Genomic DNA, 22,222 nt, shown 5'->3' with positions numbered 1-22,222 from the left:
CGTCAAAACTGTGGGTGGATTACAGTACATCCCAATGACATAAGCTAAAATTCGCTTACAATTATGCTTATCGCCAACTATTCCGCCTACCGAGATACTGCAGCGCTACGTAAATGTTCCTGGAGGGACGAGTGCACTCTTTTAGAGCTACATCGGAAGCTTATGGCGCAGACTACGCCAATTAAATAACACGATCACCACTACCACGGTTGCCTGGATGGAGTCCCCCCTGATGGCCCTCGGAGACGGGAAATGTCCAAATATCCCCCAATAAACGGCTGCTTGCACACATTTTTGTGTTTATTTTTTTTCACTTAAATTCCGTATTTTTCTTATTCTTATTATTTTATATATTATTTCAAAATAGGGAATGTATTGCATTGCACTATATCTGCATACATTCAGGAATAAATTCTTATTATTGTTACTTTAGGAGTTATTTACGGAAAGATCAACAATTGTGAAATTGTACTGGCTAAAAAAAAATAACAATGTCTTGGTCATGTATTATGGAAAACAAAAACACAAGATTACCTAATTGATAATCCAGGTGAAGATTGATGGAAGGTGTAGCAGAGGCAGACGACGCACTTCGTGGTGCCGAAATCAAAATGACTGGTATAACGAGCGCAGTTTCGTAGAGTTGTCCCGGGCAGAGTCAACCTCCGATAGAAGACTTGCAACCGCTTTTATGACGAAAGAGTATAAAAATACAAGTTTACCTATTATTGTCCAAAAATAATATTGAAAACAATAAAATTCAATATCAAATTATGAGGTTCCCACTCCTCGCGTGTAGTCCATTAGAAAAAAGACCAAGACCTCGCAGCATAAAAAAATAATTATACAAAATAATGGAAGAAGAAGCGGTCGACCTTCGGCAGTCTGTTACTCAATAAAATAGTTAGAAGCTTCGGATTTAGTAAAGAGCGCGTTTTTCCGTTTGTTCTCTAAATATCTTCCACCGATCGTTAAGTATATATTTATCAATAAACGGCCAGATTTACTCTAATCACATTGAATTACAACAAAATATACGATTGTGGGATTTTTGCTAGAGAGTGTGGTATCGACGTTCGATGTTTCAACACTAAGGTAACGTGACACCTCATCGATGATTTACATTATTTGATATTACTGGTTTTTATTTTTAATTGGCAAAACTACTACGTGGAGATGAGATGCTTGGGAACGTTGGTTTATTTTACACCTTTTGATATTTATTATTTATTTTTAAAACTTCTTTTAAACTCCAGTTTGACGGCCTCTATGGTCGAGGGGTAAGGCTGCATAGAGAAAAATGAGTACGGCTTTTTTCACTCAAAATACCGTTAAAAATGAGATTTTAAAAAAATTAATGGAATTAATAACCACAAAAACAATTAATAAAAATGTGACTGCATGACCATTTCCTAACAAAATATTAGTCGTTCAGAATATATCTGAACACGTGGTCAAGCAGGTGACATTGTCCGAATAAATATAATAAACGAGATTATGTATTATAATTTTTAAGAACACGTGTTCCGACTTCCTCATAACATATTCGTACTTTACTGATAGTTTGTTATGAAATTTGTCAATTCGTTCATTGGTTTAGTCAGACCTCCAGTCCCGTTTTTAACGGGAAGACGAATAATTTTACCACATTTTTAATAAATTAACAATATTTCATATACGTAAGTTTTCTACGTGTAGCAAGCCGGAGGTTGCGGGTTCAAATCCCGGCGTGCGCAAGTAAATTTTATTTGACTATTTCGTGTTATTTCACAATTTACTCATTTAAAATCATATAAAGTACATTTGCGGCACGTTCCAGAGTGGAAGATACTCTCAGTATCGCCCTGGTGTAAGACCACCATTCAGAATTGGGTGGAAGGGTTTTAGCAACCGTTATGTTTTATAACAATACTAACTGAAGTTTCCGGCGTTTCCCGGGCTTTAAGTATTTATAAATCTCATGTAGAAAGTGACCTTCCTCTTGTTTTGAAGGTCACGTATGCAAAACTTCATCAATCTCGGAATAAAACAACACCCCTCTAATTTGGAATGCTTACAATTCGACGGTTTACAGTAATGAAACTATTTATTCAAAGAAGTGTCTGTGGTATCGTGGATTTGATTTGTATACAAATCTACAGTTTTTTCCGGGATTGGTGAAATTTTACACACTTTACCTTCAAAACAAGAAGAAGGTCACTGTCTAAATTAGATTTCGAAAAACTCTATGTAAAGCCCGGGCAACGCCGGAGACTTCAGCTACTCAATAGAATCGAACGAATTAAATAGAATTAGAGCGATCACGAGAATCCGACAATAACTAAGAGAAAAAATACATTTAAAATAAATGTAAGTCTTGCGAAAAAATAAGTATGTTTTTAGAAAATACAGATAGATGAATGAGAAATGTTCGTATTTTTGGTATAATCGATTACAAATTACAATTGGCATAAACATTCTCGTAACCCGCGGTTACGATTTACGATGCATTGGGATCGTAATAGGCGCAACTCGTGATGTTGTACGTCTGAAGATTCCGTTTTATCATTTTATGTATCTTCAAGATGGCGCAAACATCCTCACTCTCTTTCCTAAGGCAGTAACTTCGTTTGTAAATAAAAATAACTATTATACCACAATTATTCCGCGTTCTTGGGGACTATAGCGTTCCATGGTTTGTCAACGTGTATTCTGCTTCTATTCAAAAATATGTCCAAGTCGTGAAGACTTTCCGCAACCTTTTATAACTAACTATCTTGACTACCCGGCTTTGCCCGAGTTTTTACAAATCTTTTTTTTGTTGTTGTTGAGCAATAATTATAAAATACATTAACGGCGTCTTATATTAAGTTATGTCACTTAAATTGATCTTAAAAAGCTCCATAGCTCATGGTGGAGTCTTTGTAAGTTAAAAATAGTTTCGATGACCTAGAAAATCTGGACAGAAAAATACACGAAACAAATTTTCTGCTTAGGTGTATAAAGAATAATACGTGTACGTATATACTAATACATATTTTGTATTCACCTAAAGAACTGTTTGTATGAAAAAAGTACAAAAATTCGTCATAAATAAACGATTTCGAAAAAACAATGATAGGAATCAGCAAATTAATTTTAAATTTCTGATTTTTTTATGAATCGATTCGGGTTCGACAAGATTTATATATAAATGACAACATAATAAATTGTACGCTAATACAGTAAAGACTGAAATTTGTAAAAGAAGCGTAGGCCATTAGCTCCTTCCCGATAGCCAGAAAACACAGTCGAATAAATATTGTTTTTTTTAAACTTCAATTTTTATTAGAATAACTTTACTTTTAAATTTTAAAGGTTATTTTATTAGTAGTATTATCTTCTTCTTCAATTATATATATTTTTTAAATTCAATCGTGTTAATGTTATTTTTTTAATATTTGTTTTTTTACAATAAAAATATACAATTTATTTATTTTGTAAGAAACAAACAGCTTTTATATAATATGCAGTGATAGATATAAATATACAAGTTAACTGAAGTCAAGCCACCGAAGTTTCTTATGTTAAAGTGCATTAGAAATGAAGTTTTAGTTTCTTAAAATTAATTTGGTGTTAAAGGAAGGGGAGAGGAAGAGAAAAATAGGAAGAGGATAGGAAGAGGAAAATAGGAAGAGGATAGGAGATGCTGCCGATACATTCCATACTCTCATATTAATAATCGATCGTACGCATTACTTCATATCGATATTTCTTTAGGTTATTACCAAAAATGTCAATGCTGTAAATTTTTTTATTATATTGTTCACATATACGAGGAACTGGGGAATTTTTTCGAATGTTTGTTCTACACGAGGGTAGATAAAATAAATCAGAATGTCGGGTTGATCTAGACGGAATATGAAAATTTATTAAATTGGTAAGTTCTGGTGAGTCCAGACCATTATTTAGGATTTTAAATAATAAGATTTGATCAAAAATTAGACGTCGTGTTTGGAGGGAGTTAAAATTATGAAATTTAATGGATTCGGTATAATTTGAGAAGTGTAAGTTTAGTTTATAATTTATGTGTTTAAATTTTTTTTTGAATTCTTTCTATTCTTTCGATATGGGCTTGGTATAAAGGAGTCCAGATCGGTGTACAGTGTTCCAGGTGCGGGCGAATATATGAGGTGTAAAGTGAATATAGAGTGTTTATGTTGTGGAAGGGTTTTGCTATGCGAACTATAAATCCCAGCATTTTATTGGCTTTGTTAGTGATGTCATCAGTGTGTTGGATAAAGTTTAATTTATATTTGATATATATTTTATTTAATTTATACAGTATTATAATGTAAAACAAAAGTAGCCTTTCCTCACCATAAAGAGACAAGGCTCTTGTGTTTGGTGAGGGAATTCTATCTCAACTTTACAGAATTATGTAAGTAATTAATAAAATATTGTAAATAATAACAAAAAGATAAGTACGAAATCGCAAGATTTATCAATAATAGATTGTAAGAATTAAAAAAAATAATAACAGATATATGGACTCTTATATTCTAAGATAATTAATCAATTTTAGCTGATTTTTCCTGTTATATTTTAGAAAAAATTTAGATTTAAAGAAGGTTGTTAAAGTAAGTTATACAAAGGTAGAGATAGGTATTTTATATTCACCAGTTACTGTGTGTACAAAACAATACAAAAATTCATACATGTGTCACTAGTTTCCGGACACCGTGTATAATCAAAAACTCACCAATTAAAATATCCACGAGGCTAAATCGAAAAGTTATATCAAACAATGTGGCAGTTTTATCTAATGTGCGGATGTGCAGTGATCCCCCAAAGAATAACTACGCCAAATAAGACTCACTTGGATTATAATATTCTACAGCATAAACAGCGCGTCACTAGTCCACAATAAAAAAGTCCGCGAATAGGAAATCAACCCAGCGCGGATTCCAAAATGCTCGAGGAAGCTAAAACCTATGGTATACTCATACAGCATAAAGTCTGTTACGAAATGTGCTAGTGGGTTTCGAACATAGGTACTTACGCAGATATATTCACGTTTATATATTACGTGCATCACAATATTTGCTATATTTTTATGAAGTAAATGATTACACGTTTTATTTATTTGTTTTAACAATTATTTCGTGCACCGATTTTAAGTAGGTAAACTGTTGTTGTTTTGTATTTCGTTTTTAAAATTAATTTATTCAATGCCACGGCATTATTCATATTCCGAAGCCACGAACTGCAGAATTTTAAAATGACGTGACACCATATATTCGATAAAGTAGAAAAGCTCCTCACAAAAAGTCGATTTGCTTTCTATTTTACATCGCTTTAATGCTGAACTCCCAATGCTTTACGAAGCGCCACTGATCAAACATTAAACGCGATCATCATAATAATCACCACTCTGACGATTAAATATGAATGAGCGGTTGAGATCGTACACAGAATAACATAACATGAACTAATTCCAAGAAACGACACATTGTAATAATATTAATGTGCATTATTAGGTAGGTATTAATAATTACACCAGTAATGGTCGTTGGTTGGATTTCCGGGAGGTCAAAAAATCGTATATATTATTGTCAGTCCAGTCGTAGATTAAATATGCTGTAGAATATTGAATATAATTATAGGAGAAAACATGGTACGATAAAGCGAATGAAATACTTGAGTCGAGTCACGTCAAATGTCAGAATAACAGAACAGTATGTAAGGGTGCGTATAGACAGGACAAAATTTCCGCGAGCCTAGCCACGAATTACGGGAAAGGGACAAAGCAACCGAAAGCGGCGTTTCGCGCTGTATATGTAAGAGACATGAATGCATGAATGCGAATGAAGCAGAATGTGTGCCAAAATAGAGTTGGGTGGCGGTCCATCCTCTGCCTACCCCAGCGGAGAAAAGGCGAGATGGTTAACAAGTGGAACGCCGATGGGACTCTGGAGAACATTCGAGCATTCTAATGATCCTTATTAGAATAATTTGCGATGCGATTTTGACCTTAATGCTTCGAAAAATGTACGAAAAAGAAAATAACTATCGTTTGGGATAATAAATTTTAGTTTCCACTAATATTTTTCCGTTTATATGTTCCGGCCTTCAACAGGTTAAGTAAGTTCGTTCTTACGAGAATATCGTCCCGCTTCTGACAGAACACGTTAACATTTTGGAGCTAGTGCCGTCATCCAATAAGCTGCCGAGGATTTACGGAAACCCCCTTTTCATAGTTATAATTTAACGGAAATCATTTTTTTAACAATATAAAGAAACTTTCACTATCTAGAAATATGTTTGGTATTATTCGTAATGGAATATTAATAACAAACTCAAATTAAATAGTCGCATAGTGCAGTGGTCCCCAATTAGTTTTTCGTTCGAGAAAGAGCCCAAACTCGCGTACCTACCGGCACAGACAAGCGCTCAACATAAAGTCGAATATGCTCAGTAGGAGGTTCCGGCTTTGCAGCCCACCTCAAAAGAATGCTATTCCTTACATTGTGTACGTTCTTTTATACGTATGAGCTTTGGGCCAACTTTAAGAAGAGCAGCATGGAAAGGCTGCGCATACAGTATAACGCCTACCGCGTGATGTTTGGCCTTCCAAGATACTGCAGTGCTTCCAACATTCACGGAAGGGCGAGTACTGGGTTTTGGAGCCCTCATAAGATCCCGGGTGGCAGGTTTAAGGGAGAGGACAAACAACTCCAAAAATGTCCTTATCGTGGAATCCCGCCAGAGTCCAGACTCAAGCCTCGTAGGGACACTGGATAAAGGTTTTGGTCCCGTCAATATAATGTTTAACCATTTAAAATGTCAATATGTTGTTCTTTAAAAAAAAAATTAGTTCTTATTATTGTATATAATTGTTATATTATTGTAAATGTTTTATGGGATATGTGGGATTGCATTAACTCCCACATTCCGTAAAAACTCAGTATTATTAATATTCATCCCTTACTGTCTGCAGTCACACTTGAATAGCCTTGGCGTGCGGCATTGAACTATAAACCATAAACCAGCCTTTTACTAATATAAATCGAACAATTTTTTTTAGCACGTGACACCAGGGGCGGGCAGTTTTTTTCAAATCGTCAAAATAGGTAAACATCAACCGGATTTTTTCTGATATAAAATATCTATTTTTTTAATGTTGGTTTAACTGAGGTTTGAAACTTCCTCCCCAAGGACTGTCTCTTAACTGCCGAGAACTTTTAAAATGTCTTGAAACATTTATTTTTGATTGACTGAGGATTGAACCTTCCTCCCCAGGGACGGGAGTCTACAGCACTAACCACTAAGCCAAATCCCAATTGAGTTTGGACATTTATTTCGTATACCGTAATGTCGTCAAATTTCAAAGAAATTCTTATATGCCGCGTGTGTATGCGTTATTGCCAAAGATATTAGAAGAACGAGATATGCTATGTTGGCCGCCGGACCGTAGCCGGAGTACTACCTAATTAGGGTACTTTGAACGGTATCGGGACGTGTACGCACAGAAATCTGTTCTATGTATTAGTGCGGATACCTTAGCGCAAGCGAAGGTGTGCAGTAGTATTGGTGAACAAAACCGGTGACACTCGGGAAAACAATTCCACTCAGTACGAACTGCTCATAGCACATCTCGTTCTTCTAATATCTTTGGTTATTGCCATCAAAAGTTTTGTCATCGACAACAAGTCTATCATCCGAATTTCAGCTCGATCAGGTCGGGAAGGGGGTTAATTTCCACTCCCAAGATTTTACTTCATTCATACATTCATTCAAAAAAACAAAAGTGAAATTCAAAAAAGTGTATTTAAAAAAAAGGAACGTTCGTACGATTCGGAAGGTATCGAAGGATGACATCGATTGACTTGGCAAACATACTAACACAGTCGTGACATTTTAAAGCAGCCTGATGTACTCAAGTGACTTTTTGTGCGATAACATTGTGTTTTCGCAAAATGATTGTTTTTCGTTCTTTTTCACAGGGCGGCCACTGGAATCTATTCATCATTAAGCATTAATATTCCGGATTTTCTTTTACTTTTCAGGGACCAACAGTGCTTTATTCGCATTAAATCAATTGTTATTACAGCTACATCTATGTGGATCCAAGGCTTCATAATATTCGGACCTCCGCCAAGAATTGGAAACTCGGATAAAGGGAGGAGAAGTTGGGTTAACAATAAAATATATGAATAACAAGCCCACAATAATAAGGTCAACTTCAAAAAACTCAAACACATCATCGGATACGGCCAAAATATCCGAGGCTGCCGTACCAAACTCATAGAGCTACAAACTACTCTTCCACTACTCCAACACATTGAAGTTTTTCTTCTTACCGAAACTTGGCTTGATCCTGATATTCACACCGAGGAACTTGGATTTTCATCTTACAACACCTACCGCCTTGACAGAAATCCAGCCACTAGTACTAAAACCAGGGGAGGAGGAGTTCTTATATCCGTTACAAAATTACTGCCATCCACTCGATTAATTTGTAAACATCTGGACGTGGAACAGGTATTCGTTTTACTAAAAACTAAATCAGGCAAAATTCTACTGGGATGTGTCTACATTCCTCCTGGATCCAATATCTCAGTCTACAGAAACCACATAGATGACCTCGAAACCTTTAAAAATAAATACCCTGATGCCAGAACAATTTTGTTTGGTGACTATAATACCCCTTGCATTGATTGGATGAATAAGGACTCTTATAACAACTTAAGCCTACCAGAAAATGCCCGCGAAATAATAGATATGACGAACTTACTCTCTCTACATCAAGTCAATCAAGTCTACAATACCAATAATCGGCTGCTGGATTTAGTATTCTGCAGTGATACCTCAGTCCATATTGCTAAATCAGCTGACGAGCTTCTCCCCCTAGACTGCCACCACCCCGCCCTAAGCATAACCATCACTACTAATAACTCACCAGATGATACAACTGTTCTTCCTAACCTAACTTATAATTTCTCCAAAGCTGACTATTCTAACATGAATCAATATCTTGCAAATCATTTCTTCACCATAATAATACTATTAACTATAATCTTGAATTATTTTACAAAATTATTAATAAGGCCATTGAAAGCTTTGTACTACTTTCACACTTCAAGGAAGCGAAGTTCCCAAAATGGTTCAGTGGCGAGCTAATTAACCTAGTTATCTGTAAAAAAAATTGCACACAAAAACTTTAAACAATCGAACTCTCTTAACGACTACAAGATATTTCACAACTATAGAACTCAATGTAAAAAACTATCAAGAAATTCATATTTCAATTATATAAATGGAATCGAAAACTCTATACCTTCTAATATACAAAACTTTTTCACTCACGTTAACTCTCTTAGAAAAAACAAACAAGGTTTACCCCTTTCAATGCACTTCAAAGAAAAGAGTAGTACTGACATGAATGTAAAAGTTAACTATTTTGCTGATTATTTTAAAAGCGTCTATGACGAAGATATCCCAGACAATTATATACCACCTTCGTCGCTTAACGAAAGTATACATATCCCTGCCATACACATCAATTTAAACGACGTTATAAGTAAAATCAAATCCCTAGACAAAAACAAAAAGGCTGGACCTGATAATGTACATCCCAATATCCTGATAAATTGCATTACTTCACTGGCTGAGCCGATTTTTCTATTGTTTAATCAATCCCTTGACACAGGGTGCTTCCCTGATATTTGGAAACGTTGTTATCTAACTCCTATATTTAAAAAGGGTAATAAAAGTGATGTTACTAACTATAGACCAATATGTAAGCTATCCGTAATTCCTAAACTTTTTGAAAAACTATTACTTGATAAAATTTCACCATGTATTAACCATCTCATTGTTCCGAATCAACACGGATTTTTGTCGGGTAGATCAACTCTGACAAATCTCTCGTTATATGAAAACTATATATCAAACGCATTAGCTAACAGAACTCAAGTAGATTCCATATATACGGACTTTATCAAGGCCTTTGACAAAGTATGCCATAAAATTCTCCTGATCAAACTACGTAAGCTCGGTATTGACGGAAAACTTTTAGAATGGTTTGCTAGCTATCTAACTGATAGAGTTTTACTTGTAAAAATCAATTTGTTCATTTCCAATCAATTTATAGCTACCAGTGGTGTACCACAGGGGTCTCATTTAGGCCTAATATTATTTTTACTGTTTATAAATGATATTGTAAATATATTTCATGAAGATATTAATGCATTACTTTTCGCAGATGATTTAAAAATATTTAAAATAATCAAAAGCGCTGAAGATTGTATCTGTCTACAAAATAATTTGAACAGGTTAATTAATTGGTGTTCTCTTAACAAACTTCATCTGAACATAAATAAGTGTTATTCAATAATATTTTACAGAATAAATCAACCAATTATTCATTCATATAAACTCAATAACTCAATCCTTACCTCTGTCGAAGAAATTAATGACCTGGGGATAACTTTCGACTCTAAATTAAACTTTATATCGCATATAAATAATATTAATAATAAAGGAATGAAAATGCTAGGCTTCATTCTTCGAAATTCCAGAGGTTTCAAGAATATTTCAACATTAAAAATTTTGTATACATCCCTGGTTCGTAGTCAAGTCGAACATAACTCCTCGATCTGGTCCCCCCACTACAAATTACATTCAGATTCAATCGAAAAAATTCAACATAAATTCCTAAGACACATTAATTTTAAACTCGGTATTCCCATTGAAAATATAAACTATAATTACTTGATGAAAAATCTAAATTTATTAAAACTCTCAGATCGAAGAATTATATCCGACTTAATATTTATGTTCAAAATTGTAAATGGTAGTATAGACAGTCCTGATTTAATTAACCTCATTGAATTTTATATACCCACGAGAGCTACTCGTTCTAAAATTTTGTTTAAATGCAACAATATCAGGACTGAGTATTCCAAACACTCGCTTGTACCTAGATTGCATGAAGTTAGTAATAGATACGCAGATGTGGCAGATCTATTTAACTGCACGCAAGGTAGGTACAAGAGGGCTATGCTATCAAATCTTTTCAATCAATATTAATTTAAATAAATTCTACCTTATTTGCACTATAGAAACTTATGTACTTGTATCTCTTGTTTACTTACTCTCTAATGTCATTTCACAATCAAATGCCACATATATTTGTAATTCTTTTTTTTTAATATTTCTACGTTTTTAACTGTGACATGTTATCATTGTTTATGGTATATTTATACCGTTGATATTAAATAAATAAATATTTACTGTCAAAGTAGGACGTGAATATCAACAGCAACAAAAAACAGATACAAACAAATGCACCATGTTATGCATAAACCATCGAACCCACAATTTGTAAAATTTGACTTTTTAATGAATCCTACTTCATCAATGGTGATATTTTCATTTACTGAAGACACCGAACCGAAAAGTTCAACATTAGAAAGATCCATGTCAAGTTGACAGATTTCAGCATTTTTCGCATAATTTTTTTTCATACATAAAATATTGTAGAAAAATTCCTTGTGGTTTGGATGTGCTCGACTTGGAACTAGAAGAATTTTTTTTTACTGAAAACACCCAAACTATGGAACGGCTTTGAAGAAACATTGAATATTTATAATATAGTTATCTATAAAATGCCAAAAAGTAACATTATTGCCTGAATAATCGTGATTTTTAATACAAAATATAAAGCAAACAATTTCTTCATCGTAGGTAATACGTACCTACTTTAAAAGTAAATTTTCTATCGTTTAACACGGCGACGCACAGTGGGCTGAAAATCGCCTTTCATAGACATAGAGACTTGAATTTTCAAGGGTATTTTTTTTGGCTAGAAATGGATTCTGCTGATCATTACTATGCTATAAAATGTCGTACGAAGCAATTGCGTGTACAAATGAAGGAGTTATAATTTTTTTAAGAAAAATTTGTATGGCGCTGACATTAAAAATGAGGCTATCTCTGGAATCATAAGGTTGGCCGTTCTATCCTTACACACAGATAATACTACTATTTATTTGTATTTTTTTGACATACTTCATATTGTGGCGCAAGGTGCGATGTTTTTTTTTAAAATCCTCAAAGTTGAAAAAACCCTTTTTAATGTTGATGATTCATTTTAATGCTTAAACGCTTTTAGGCTTGCAGTGTAAATAAAATATTGTAAACTAGACAAAGCATACTCATATGTAAAGCATTTAAGCATTAAAATGAATCTTCAACATAAAAAAGGTTTTTTTTCAACTTTGAGGATTTAAAAAAAAAAAATCACAAGTTTCGCCACAATACGAAGTATGTCAAAAAAATACAAATAAATAGTAGTATATTTGTGTGTAAGGAAATAATGGTCAACCTTATGATTCCAGAGATAGCCTCATTTTTAATGTCAGTTCCATACAATTTTTTCTTAAAATATTATGACTCCTTCATTTGTACACGCAATTGCTTCATACAAAATTTTATAGCATATTAATGATCAGCAGAATCCATTTCTAGCCAAAAAAAATACACTTGAAAATTCAAGTCTCTATGTCTATGAAAGGCGATTTTCAGCCCACTGTGCACAGTGTTTTGGCTTGCAGTGTAAATAAAATATTGTAAACTAGACAAAGCATACTCATATGTAAAGCATTTAAGCATTAAAATGAATCATCAACAAAAAAAAGATTTTTTTTTCACTTAAGGATTTTTAAAAAAAAAATCGCACCTTGCGCCACAATATGAAGTATGTCAAAAAAATACAAATAAATAATAGTATTATCTGTGTGTAAGGATAGAACGGCCAACCTTATGATTCCAGAGATAGCCTCATTTTTAATGTCAGCGCCATACAAATTTTTCTTAAAAAAATTATAACTCCTTCATTTGTACACGCAATTGCTTCGTACGACATTTTATAGCATAGGATCAGCAGAATCCATTTCTAGCCAAAAAAATACCCTTGAAAATTCAAGTCTCTATGTCTATGAAAGGCGATTTTCAGCCCACTGTGCGACGTAATCATTATTTTTTAATCCGCGAACATTCGAATACGATTGCCTCTGCTTTACAATTTATAGGTTGGGTGGTTTATACATATTACGGTCCGTTAACCTAACATATTTCTTTGTCACTATTTATAAAAATATGTTGGTATCATTTAATTATGCGTTTAATATAACACATAAATTTATATTAGTTTTATTTTAAATATCTCGGTTCCGCGATTTGAGTAAAGTTATAAGATACAATGAAGAAACTTATTAAGTACGGGTAATTTATTATCAGTAAATGTAAAGTCGCCAAATAAACGCATAAAGCCCAGCAAAATCACTGAAATTGACACAATTCAGAATATTAACACATTTAAGACATTTTGGCCGGTAAGAAATAAATTGCGAGTATTCTGCTACAGAACGAACGATAGGGGATAAGTGATATTTTTGTGGTAAGTAAACAATTAGGAGTATGTTTAAGAAATTGGACGACGGAACAATAGCAATATTTTGCTGTGAAGTAAATATGCAATCAATTGTGAGGCTTAACTATAGGGGAGTAGTGATGTAATCAATTAGGAGTACTTTTAAGTCATTAGACGACGGAACAATAGTAATATTTTGCTGTGAAGTAAATATGCAATCAATTGTGAGGCTTAACTATAGGGGAGTAGTAATGTAATTAATTAGGAGTATTTTTAAGTCATTGGACGACGGAACAATAGTAATATTTTGCTGTGAAGTAAATATGCAATCAATTGTGAGGCTTAAGAGCGTTGTTTTCGCGGACGAAATTTCGACTCCCGCAAAAATAATTATTGTCCTGTGTCCCTCTCTAACGGAGCGTGCAGCGGGGAACGGAGAGGGAGTACCTGGCTTTTAGTACGGCTGACGTTGCAAGCGATCAAAAAAAGTTAGATAATATGAGATTAAATAAAAAAGAAATTAAGTTCAATGCTTGAATATTTGCACGAAGTCGGTGAAATGTCCCTTTCGTTTAGTTCATTCCATTAGCAGCACAGACATACAAGGGCTTCCGACCTATTCTTTAATAGTATTGGTATATGCGCATGTACACGTTAGGCACTGACAATATCACGCATAAAAGGCCAGTAAAAGAGAAATGCTTTTTTTCTTTTGTGCGTGAATATATTTGCATCTAAACGGGGAATCACCCTTTTGTTTAGTTCATTTAAATTAGCAGATACGTGTATTATTGTAGGAGATACGGAAATTGTACACGTGCATCGTACATGTGGCCACATACGAAATTATAATAATAGTAATAATAGGTGTATAAGTTTATAAATTAGATAAGTACATAGAATTAACAGCAGTAAATAATATATGAACAGTAAGTAATATAATTGTAGAGAATAGAAATATACACTTACTTAAAATTTGTGTAAGTGCACCGGTAAAGGCCTTACCTTTGACATAATCTTTTATTTTTTAATTTTTACATTACCTTTGAAATTTTTGTGAATCACATTTTTTTTATTTTATCTGGAAGAAAGTTATAAAGTCGTGTCGCTGTGTATATAATTCCGAACACGCACTGACTTTATCACTGGGATTTTGGTCGAGATTATTTTTAAGTGTTGTGTAAGAAGAATATTATGTGAACAACAAAATTAAGTAATATAACTATAAATAAAAATAACCATAAAAATAGCAGCACAATAACAGCAAGAATAATAGCAACAAGCATATTTTATTCAAAAATGTTCAATGAATCGGTATAATTATTTCCGTCCATTCTAGGCAGTGAGGAATACATTTATGGTAGTTAGTCCCAGATTTTTTATACTGATAAAAATCCTATTTTATAATCTACACAATACATGTGCACAAGGTGAAAAATAAAAAAAGTCGGACAGGTAGTAGTTGTATAGTAAGAACAGACTCCAATATAAATAAGCAAATAAATAATTACATAAATAAAATTTAATTAAAAATTTAATTTCATAAAATTTGTCAGTCAACCACAAAATTTTCCAAATTTTCTAACTAAAGGCATTACTTATATGTTATATAATGTCGGGTGATACGTCTGACATTTTCTGCGACGATATTTCGGGTTCAATCACATCGGTACTGAAAGAAAAAAAATCAGGCATCAAACCGTGAAAAGAAAAGACCGCATATTATACTGTCAAGGTATGATCAATATGTGTAGTGATTATACTTACAAATTCGACAAAATAGTACAAGCAATTATAGGCAAAAATGGAGGACGGTTTTTATTCTTAAATTTAATCACTTTTAATTAAAGATCGTCGGTGTAATATTGAATTGTACCAATGTGTAAAAACACTGTCATCAAAACTAAAAGCTGAACGGCAATAAAATGAAACTCTCACTACTAACCAAAAGATGGTATCTTGATGTTATTGTGTACATTCTCGAGAGTTTGTTCTTGTGAAAATAAAATTATTTGCTTACCGTTTGCTCAAAAGCCCACAATTCACATCGATGTTTTAGCATCGAAAAAATCCTTGTTGGCAAATTTAGCCTGACAATCTTTAACATCATTTACGGAACTGAAAACAACAAAAAAACATTATTTTTTACCGTAAAAAATAAATACTTATAATAAATATTGATTTAAATATTGCATTTAATTTTCACCTGTTCCGAGTTCTTTCTGTCTTTTTGACATTGCACTTCCTCTTTTTCCGGTGCATACTGGGTGGCTTACCACGTATCCACTTTCGACCTAAAACACAAATAACATTTTATAAAAATCAATAACGTAAGTACCCTAATTCATAACCTAATTATCATTGTTAAAAATGCTCAAATAATGATTACTTACCCATGTTGAATGAAATAAATTATTTGGGGATGCTTCGGTTAAAAACTGTGGAGTTTAAAAATAATATTATTCGTAAACAAAGTAACAAATTCGTCAATTATATGTCCGCGCGGGCTGACTGCGAATGTCACATATACATACACTAGCAATAATAATAAAAAATGAAGGACGATTGACGTAGGTATGTATGCATGTATTTGTTAGGCAGGCGATCTCTCCGGGGCCCCTGCCCCCCGGCCCGTGCTTCACCTACTCTAGCCAGCCCGACTCAAGAAAGTGCGAATGAGACAATAACAAAAAAGCTAGTTAAATATACGTTGAATTTGTGGCCACCAAATTCGGCTTTTGAAGCAAATAAAACTTTTTTCAGTGAAGATTCAAATTTTATTGTATAGTTCATTATATGCCTGAGACGGGATATGTGAGATTTTTTCAAAAAATATCTTCCATTTGGTCACAAAAAATTGCCAAAGATACCTCGTAAAATCATGTAAAATCGTCATCTTCTGGGGCCTATATTCTATAATTTAAGGCAAAAATCGAAAATCTGATCCATATGCGTACTTTATATTTACCATGTCTTTTAACTAAAAAAAAAAAAAACAGTTTACTCTAGTATTTTAGCCGTAAATCCAAATTAAAATTTTGTATGAAACAGGCACCGCAGCCGTTCCTCTTAACGATAGGGGAGTAGTGATGTAATCAATTAAGAGTATTTTTAAGTCATTGGACGACGGAAGAGTAGAAAAATTTCGCAGAAAAGTAAATCCCAACTGATATTAAAAATGCGAAAGTGTTTTTGTTTGTCTGTCCTTCTTTCGCGTTGCAATGGAGCGACCAATCGTCGATTTTTTTGTGTGGGGATAGTTGGAGAACTCCGAAATGACATTTCACTCCAGTGAGAAAATTCTTTGTACAGTAATGTCTCCCTAATACCTCGCGAGCAAAGCCGCGAGTAAAATCTGGTATGGATGTAATAAATTTTGAGGCTGAACGATATGGGAGTAGTAATATTTTTGTTGGTAAGTAATCAATTGCCAATCTATGTCACTCAACGACATGGCAGTAGTGACACTCAATCAATAATTACGAGTGGGTACTCTATCTATACCATTAAAAGACAGGGCAGTAGTGATATTTTTTCTGGAAAGTAAATAATAAATTGCGATTATTTTATATCAATGAGCGACACGGGAAAAGCGATATTTTTGATAGAAATTAAATAATCAATTGCGAGTATGAGATCTTCTCCAAAATGTGTCATATTACTTAAATCAGTGGTCCCCAACCCATGATCCGTGGCCCTGTTTCAGGCCGTAGATCAAATGGTAAAGGCCGCGGCGCAAGAGCCTGCTTAAAAATCCCTATTGCCATTTCCGACATCCTATCTGTGTGAAGCGGGGTTTTCTGCAGTGATAGCAACCAAAATAAACAACGGAATAAACTGGACATAAGCAACACACTTCGGGTGTCATTATCTCCCATTACCCCCAGATGGAACCATCTCAGAGTTTTTTTTTTATTGGTTTTCAAGCTACAATCCCGTTAAACTTCAATACAGCAGTTTGTCAACAGGATGTTAATGATCAATTACATACATACACACATAATATTATTACTATAACTATACAATTAACACACCTAAATTAATATAAACTATCTCTATTTAGTAACCATTGTTTCAGCATATATCTCAATCTATTTGTGGAATCGCAATTTTTTATATTAATGTTAACAGTTAAAATGTTAAATCACCGTATATTAATTTTTTTGGTGTAACTGTATTTTATTTTGAAGGCATGTTAAACACGATTAAATTAAAACAATCAAGAGACGACCTCATTCAACATCACAGTGGACGAAATGAGAGTTATGACTTTTACGATTTTGTGAAATGATAAATTCACCACACAAAGCTTCTTTTAAAATAAAATTACCATGTATACCTATTATATAGAGTTAAAATGTTACATCACTGTATATTAATTTTTTGGTGTAACTGTATTTTATTTTGAAGGCATGTTAAACACGATTAAATTAAAACAATCAAGAGACGACCTCATTCAACATCACAGTGGACGAAATGAGAGTCATGACTTTTACGATTTTGCGAAATGATAAATTCACCACACAAAGCTTCTTTTAAAATAAAATCACCATGCATACCTATTATTAATTCTACGAGAAAGGGATCTTCAATTTGAAACTAGAAAGAAAGTTGAAAACTTTTGTATGAAAACCAATGAAAACATTCTCAGTATTTGAAAATCTGAAAAAAACACGTTACGTACGGCCACTGCTGTTGAAGGTAATTGGTTTTGATAATTAAGTGAAAGGCTACTTACTGTTTCTGGATATTGTTTTACTAGGGCTGTCACTATAAATTACATATAGCACAACATAGGAAGATATTTACGCCCCAGCCACGTGACATGTAAAAACATTCTCAAGAATATTCGGTTTCGAGATTGTTGCCTTACTTGGGATGTAGAGAGAGTAAAATCCAAATTCTGATATCTTAACCTTCAGTTATTGTAAGCGAACTGTCAAAACTTTGATTGCATGGGATATTGTCGTATTATATTCGATTTCAGATAAATTAGCTGTTTTTCAACATATTTCAAAATAGAGTACTATGAAATACTCTTTCAAATTTAAGTATTACAATTATATACAAAAAAACTTTAACGCAGTCTTAAAAAAATATTTTTAAATTATGATTTTTATTCTGTAAAATGTAATTACCACTTTAAACGAAACAACAAAAAAACATTTTCTGATCGTAAGTAGGTACATTTCTAGATAAGTACGTACCACGATTAACCTGTGTCAAAGGAAAAAAAAAATTGCATAATTTTAATCTTGTTTTTCATATTTATTATTTTGTTTAAAATATCTTTTTATCAATCAGTTCTTTATTTTTATTTCTAATATGGTTTCTATAATAATATGTATTTTAAAATTTTCGCTTTACCATACATATCCTTTTCCCTTATGTTTTATTATTTTGAATACAATGTATTGTTATGCTATTCTTACATAAATCATGTACGACTACATCTTATATAATATTATAAAGATTATGTGCTGTAAATTTTAACAAAATCGGTTAAGTAGATAGTGAGATATCTTGTATACCAACCAGTTTGAAAAAAGTAGTTTCGAATAAAACGCTAAAGAAACAATGCGGCTTCAGCGTCTTAAAACTTTTTTAATTACCTTTGTGCGATTCCTGGACCGTACATGAGGTGTTCTATTGTTGCCGCGATGTCTTGCGTCTCCTTTTGAGCAGTTCTTTTCAATTTCCTTGCCTCTTTAGTCTCCTGTTGGACTCTCATGTTGGCTATAGATATTCGTCCGACCGGTACCTGAGTTTCGGGCCGACTCTGCCGCGCTCACTTCTAATTGCTATAACTTCAGAAATAGTCTGAATTTTGAATTGGTTAAACCTTTTAAATATTCTTAAAAGTATAAGCAATGAATCTTGCAAAAAAAATTTTTTTTTTGAAAATCTCAAAATGTGTGGAATTTGTCTTCTGGCAAATAATTATCACTGTACCTATCGCACACGCCCGAGCTAATAAGGGGGGCAGGTAAGGGTGGCCTCTCCTGTGTAAAGGAGGGATCAAATTTACCTACCGTAGGAACTCCGAGCGGACCGTGGGAACCGGCGGATGCCGAGGCGATCTCAAACAAGGAAAACTTCAATAGCGTTATAATGAGGGTTTTACACGATCATTTTTTTCGCCAAGTTTCCATGTAGATTCGGAATGAAAAAAGGGTCATATTCTATTTTGGTACCGATTTCCGTAAGATAGCATTCATTATTTTGACATCTGTTGTCTGTCATCGTTTAACGTAACTATATTATGTGGAAATTTTGCACATATCGTCGCTGTGAAATCAAACCGGCATATATGCAAAAATGGAGATTTTGAGTTATTGGTGTCAAAAAATTTCTTTTTTTCCCTTCTATTTTTATGTCGAACCGGCATGTCGTATAGTTGAATAAAAATCTGTCAGATGGCGTTGGGCCGGTATGCATTTACGCGTGAATCGCCATTTTTTTTAGCAGAAGACAGACCTATTCCGCAATACGCCAGTTGCTTCAAAACTTTCAAGGGGGAAATGCGTCCATCATGTAAGTAAAACTGGATTATCTCACAATAGTACATTTTTATTACTACCAAATATGACTTATTGTATGACTTATTGGCAGATAATCCGGTTTGCACTTAACAAAAGCGTTTATAGCAGCCTCAACTAAAACAAACCGGCATATATGCCAAAATGTCTGACCCGGGTAAAATTTCTCCCGGTTAAAAAAATAAATTATAATAGGCAAATTTAAAAAAAAAACTTTAGCAAACTGAAAGATGCGAAACTGCGGTGAGGAATACGAGTCTAAAACCCGTGGAAGAGTGAACCAACGAAGCATGAAGCCTCCTTGCCACAACTGTAAACGCAAGTGTTCCTAGTCATTACTACAGATCTCAAAGTTCTCGGGAGTATATCGATGGTGGAAAATCTATCGCCGATCACAGAGATTATCTAATATAACAGAAAGAAAGGAGTCAAACCTTGCAGGAATCAGCTACTACCAGTACAGAGGTTTTTTCAAGTCATACAAACTTTCACACTGAAGAAAGATCAGTGTGATGTTTGTCTCATTTACGACGGCAACTTTTACTTCAAAACCCCCTACGGATCACATGCCTGGGAGGAGGCGAAGAAAAGGAATAAACGGGGCAATGGGAGCGTGAATCCTGTTCTGATGCACGCTTATTCCAAGAGACTATTGATGAGAAGAAGAAAAATGGTATCCTAAAGTTAGTTACCGCCGGGATAATACCGTCAATTCAGATTTCCATAAACGATTGGGAAACTTTGAAGTTACCAGCAAAGGAAAGAGCAGTATTATGTTAATTGTTTATAAAAAAATTGTGAAGCAATAAATTATTTTTTCATTGACAACATTGTCTTTTTTTATACCTTAAACAGGTTACAAAAGAAGAAGCCACTGTGACACAAATGCAAATATTACACTGATTTTAAAGCCATACTGGCATATCTGCATTTTACTCTTAATTTAAGCAATTTTCGATTTATTTGCAACTACTACTTCAATAAGCAGTATTCGTCTAAATTTTATTCATTCATAAGGTGGCATTGAGGTGAACCAAACGGACGTAAAAAGGAAAATATCATATGCGAAATCTTTAAAGCGCTCTGGTGAAAAACAAGCATTTTGCAGATATGCCGGTTTGATTTCACAGCGACGATATATTCCGCTTCATATTTTAAGTGGCGATAAAAAAGACTATAACATGTAAGACTACTACTAACCGTTCATGACCGTGAATTTTGCAGGTATTTCTGATGATTTGTTGACTGCAATGGCAAAGGCAAATGATATACGCTTACATGCTAATTATGGTTATGTTCAAGGTGTTGCCATTTTTGTAGAAACGGGTGTAGTATCGTTCCTAAATATTAATTCTTCTCTAATGACAACTATCTGTAAGAAATCATATATGTATGTGTGCAAAAATATATTTATGTAAAAAACATCGCCTAAATCGCCCACAAAACTATGGCAAATAGTGTGGCGGTTTAAAGATAAAAATATAATCTTAATTATAAACAAAGCACACAATTATGTTATTATGAAGCAGTAATATCTGTAAAAAAAATCTCTGTAACATACAATTGTTCTCTGTACAGTACTTTGTAGAGAGGTACCTACTGAATCCATATCTATAAGAAGTTTCATGTAAAAAATACGAGCATCCGATTTTTGATAGAACAACAGAAAAACTACTGTGAACGAAGCACCAAATTCTCGAACGCTAAAACTCAAGTATTATGAGATTTGCATAGATAGCCGTGTTTAGAGTTTCAAGAAAAACGAATATATTTCCAGTCCACAAATGTGATACACACAGTCCTAACGAGAAAGAGAAAAGATGCTTCAGAATTAACTATCGTCCAAACAGGCCTGAGATTTTAAGTAACCAATCGATTCTAAATGGAGGCTTCTCACTAGGGCGATATTGATTATATCTCGCACATTCATCACTTTTCTTGTATCCGCAGGCCACGCGTCCGATTGAGTGTATAAACGTACATCAATAAGTAATTTTAATAATATCCGTAATCAAAATGGGACCACAGTTGATAACGCCATCGTAGGGATGTTGATAAACACACCATAAATGCACAACTATTGCTTAATTAAATACCGGCGTTCCAATAAAGAAGTGCACAACATTATTATGTCAAAATTTAAGTTAATCTCATCCGAATTAAATATGGATATTATGTATACGTTTTATCGCTTCACGTAACAACACATTCACGTACTTCATCTAAAACAGGGCATTTGTTACAGTTATACAGGGTGTATCGGCAAGTACCCGACAAACTTTGACCA

General features: G+C 33.7%; 1 protein-coding gene across 3 annotated transcripts in view; it reads right to left on the bottom strand.

Moving 5' to 3' along the window:
• Nucleotides 1-22,222, bottom strand: part of LOC149418567 (CREB-regulated transcription coactivator 3-like) — a 92,446-nt gene that overhangs the window by 34,335 nt on the left and 35,889 nt on the right. The window contains exon 1 of one of the 3 annotated variants that reach the window (XM_089638849.1): nucleotides 535-619. The exons of the other annotated variants lie outside the window; for them this stretch is intronic. The gene's annotated coding sequence lies outside the window, so the exon portion shown is untranslated. Of the gene's footprint in view, nucleotides 1-534; nucleotides 620-22,222 lie in introns of those variants that run through there. 3 annotated transcript variants of the gene reach the window in all.

Source organism: Hesperophylax consimilis, chromosome 13 (assembly GCF_061612785.1).
Source record: "Hesperophylax consimilis isolate HC1 chromosome 13, BYU_Hcon_1.0, whole genome shotgun sequence".
Lineage (NCBI taxonomy): Eukaryota > Metazoa > Arthropoda > Insecta > Trichoptera > Limnephilidae > Hesperophylax > Hesperophylax consimilis.
This window is presented reverse-complemented; position numbering and strand designations above follow the sequence as displayed.